The following is a 4,573-nucleotide window of genomic DNA, read 5'->3' as shown; positions in this document are numbered from 1 at the left end:
GTCATAACTTTCATTTAGACTCGGCGTTGAACCGATCATAAATATCATCAAGACTCAAAATTGAACTGGTCATAAAAATCATTAAGACAGAATTGAATCAGTCATAAATATCATCAAGACTCAAAATTGAACCAGTCATAAATGTAATCAATACCCTTAATATCATCAATATCATCAACACACACACAAACATATATATAATATCAATATTGTAATTTGCCTTTGAGTTTTTACCTAGAATTTATATCATCAATAAAGAATCTTCCTCTATCCCATATTGAAGAGATGTGTAGATAAATATAATAGGTACACAGACTCAAGTTGTGCCTAAAAAAATGTATATTTGTAAATCCATTATCCGGAGTGACTTCGAGACTAAATCATTATAAAAGTGTAGAAAGGGTTAGAATCTCTCACGATAGAAGTATTTAGTAGTATCAAATCATAGATCAAAATCGATCTCGGTTAAATCTTTAAAACATCATTATTAATCTCTTTTACACATATAAGGTATCCATTAAGACAGACATTTATTGTTATAAAGAAATATATTTTTAAGGTAAAAAGAGGGGCTTTAGCCTATATTTATTAAAATAACAACCTACTTTATCCAATTTCTTCTCCCTTTGTATTTAATTTTCACCATTGTTATCTTAATTGATGTCAATTCTAGCCAATTTTAGCAACAATATTGATCCTAAATTAAAATCCAATTCCTTACCTATTTTTAATTAATTTAATCTCAACCGTTGATTAAAAATGATCCAACGGCTGAGATTATATTAGCATCCCCTTTTTTTTAAACAAACATCAACCCTAATCCCTCATTCCTCATCCACATCAGTCGTCTCCCTCCATATTTTCTCTCTCTACACTTTCTTCCCCTCTCCATCAACAACCATCGCTGTTGCTGGCCATCCCACCGCCGGCGAGCCCCTTTCATCCATCTCCTCAGCTGAAAGCCAGCGCTACCTACCTTCGGTGAAACCCCAACTCTAGTCGCCGCGCCACCCTATTCCATCTGCCGCCATCATGACTGTCTAGTTGTAGCTCTTCCGTCAAAACAACAAGGCTGCTGCCACTCCGGCGCCTCCCGTCTCCCTCTCCACCAGTTCAACAACCATGTAGTCGGTGGGAACCCGCCGCCTCGAACCAGCCATCGCCGTCCATCGAGGAAACCCTCCGATAAAGCCACCAATCAATCCAACCACCTCCTGCACGCCACTGCTTCCACTGATGATGGATAGCAGCTGCCTCCTTCCTCGTCTTCTCTGATAAATCACAACAGATTCATATTGAATCCGTCCCAGTTTTGTATCCTTGTTTAAATTCATGCCCAAATTAACATTATCGAATATCAGCTGTAACCATAAAATCATCCATACTGTACTATATCACAAATAACTCCCAATACCGAAATCAAACTAGAACTCACATCATCATTATCATCATTATCATAACCTCATTTGCCAAACTTAAAGCAAAAATCATATTATCAATAACATCATCAATTGTCAGACTTGAACCGAAACTCAATAGCAATATCTTAATAAATTGACGGACCTGAACCAAAACTCTATATCAATAAACCATCGCACTTTACCCAAAATTAGCTCCAACTACCATATACCAAACCAATGTGATCATTAAGTATCTAATATCCTCAAGTCCCAAAGTAAGCTTTTCAAGGGGTATAATATGCGTATAAAGGTCTACAAAATCTAATACAAGTCTTGGCCTAAGGTGAGCTAGAGTCTAATCTCTAAAATCCATTTTTAAAGAAAATTCTACCTCGAACTAGGCTAAGGAATCTAAATTCACTTCTAAATGTTAAATAATTTATAAATATTGCTAAGATAGAAATTCTACCTAAAACATGAGCAACTAAGTCTATTACGTCTAAATTACGGTTTCAAGATAGCCTAAATAGTCCAAATAATCCAAATATTATCAATCCTACCTCCAACACCTAAATCCATCTGATGTCTAGAATAATATCATAATCATAATAAGAAATATCTTAATGTATGAAGAGTGTAAACCTAGCCTACCTGGACGTCAAAGAAAATCTCGAAGAATCTGCTAAATCGTCGATTTCCTCTTTCGAAAAGCTTTTGTAAGATGCCATGCTATCAAAATCACAATATACTCATCAGAACAAGAACAATGAAACCCATATTTCACCTTTGTGCTTTGGGTCCAAAATTATGGAAGAATCTCATGTGGGGCCCATTTGTGGAATCACACTTTCAAAATCAACACAATATCCCTCGATGCTCAAAGAATATTTACCCTAAAAATGGGTGAATTCTGAGCTCTAATGGTTCTACAGTCAACCCACCAATATTGTAGGGATTTTGGGAAAGAGGAAGGGTTATATTAAGAAGTTGATGGAAACATACCACAAATTCGAAGAAGAAATGCATAATCTAAGTCCACAAATGCTCCAAAATCACCCACTGATGCTTCTCCTAAGTTTTCATACATTTTAGGTTTCTATATTACTTAGAATTACTAAAAAATAGGAGAAATTGGGATAACTGGGGATTTTATATAGCCTTCCAAGGTATACGGGTGTCGCTTAAGCAGACACTGAGCCATTTAAGCAGGCTAGTGTCTCTTTAGCGATATTTTGGGCCTGCACAAATACTTCTTAAGCAATCCATTTACTATTTAAGTAGCCATAGCTTAAGCGATAGGGGTTTTGCTTTAGCGACATACGACTAGGCCAATCTAGTCGCTTAAGCGATGGGCTGGTCGCATTAGCGCCCCCTTCGCTTTAGCAGCCCAAAAGGGCGCTTATGTGGTGTACCAGTTGAGAATTGGAATTTCACCAACCCCTGAGGATTCATTCGGAATCTCATATACGCCAATGAACTGTGATACCCTATCGAATTTGATGTTCAAAACTCAATGACGTTGTCGAAATTTCCATCCGAGGTTGTTTTAGTGAAATGTAGGTCCTACACCCATGTGCCATTTTTCTTAACTTCCAACTAATAGCCCAAAATGATACTGGGATCCTTGAGACCTAGACCAAGGGTTCACCTAACCTAAAATTGAATCCTGGAGTTGTTAGAATGGTTAGAATTGGCATATAAGGTCATTTAACTGAAGTTTTTATTTGGTAGCCAATTTGAACCAGTGAGGACTTCAAAATAGGAAATTGGCTCTAAAAACTAAACAAACTTCCTAGTAATCAAACTGGCAATTCCAGCAAGTCATAAATGACTTGGGGCAGCTATAGAAAAGCTCTTAATGATGAAAATTAGTGGAAATATAGAAAATGACTTGGAGGGTCATTACAATATCCATTACTAAACGAACTTTCGTCTGTGAAAGTAAAGGATTAAGATGTACCTGAAGCCTCAAACATGTGAGGATACTGGGTTTGCATCTCATTCTCGATATACCAAGTAGCCTCTTCTACTTGGTGCTGCCTCTACCTAACCTTAACTACTGGAATCTCTCTAGTACACATCCGTGTGACATCACTAACAAATATGAGCACTGACTCTTCCATGAACGTAACTGATGATCCAACTGAACTGTGTCCTATCTAAGCCATGAGAAAGATTAGGAATGTATCTCTATAATATAAAAACATACAAAACCGAATGGACAATAACAAAATCTGTGGGTAAGGCTAACTCAAAAGCCACCTCACCAATTATGCGAAGAATCTCAAAGGGTCCAATATATTTGGGGATAAGATTGTCTTTTCTCCTACCCTTTATCGGAAATACACAGAGAAATACCTGGTCACCAACACCATAAATCAAGGCACAAATTCTACAATCTGCATAAGACTTTTGCCTATTCTAAGCTTCTCTCAACATATTCTGTATTACCCTGGCTCTGTCCAATGACTCCTGAGGCAAGTCAGTACCACAGAATCTAATCTCAAAAGTCTCAAACCACCCAAATGGAGAACGATATCGCCTACCATATAAAGCCTCAAAAGGAACCATCTCAATACTCGAATGATGGCTATTATTATATATAAATTCTGGCAAAGCTAAGTGTTGCTTCCACTAACCTCCAAAATCCATAACACAAGCTCGGGCATATCCCTGAGAACCTGAATAGTCTGCTTCAACTACCCATCGATTTGAGGATGGAAGGCTGTACTAAGGTCCACTTGAGTACCTAACTCCTCCTAAAAAACTCTCCAAATATAGAAGTGAACACTAAACATCAATTCGAAATGATAGATATAGGTACACCATGCAAACAAACTATCTCATGAATATAGATACGGGCTAACCTCTTGGCACAGAAAGATATTTGAATAGGAATGAGATGTGCTGACTAATCCATAATGTCCCAAATACCATCAAAACCATGAGAGGTGTGAGGCAACCCATTAACAAAGTCTATGGTAATCCGCTCCCACTTCTACTTGGGAACGGTCAACCTTTAGATCAAGCCACTAGGTCGTTGATGCTCGGCCTTCACCTACTGACAACATAAGAATTGAGCTACAAAGTCTGCCATATCTTTCCTTATTCCACTCCACTAATAATGCTACCTCAAATGTGTATACATCTTAGTTGTATCGGGATGAAAAGAA

This window comes from Capsicum annuum, chromosome 9, assembly GCF_002878395.1.
Source record: "Capsicum annuum cultivar UCD-10X-F1 chromosome 9, UCD10Xv1.1, whole genome shotgun sequence".
In the NCBI taxonomy this organism is placed as follows: Eukaryota; Viridiplantae; Streptophyta; class Magnoliopsida; order Solanales; family Solanaceae; genus Capsicum; species Capsicum annuum.
This window is presented reverse-complemented; position numbering follows the sequence as displayed.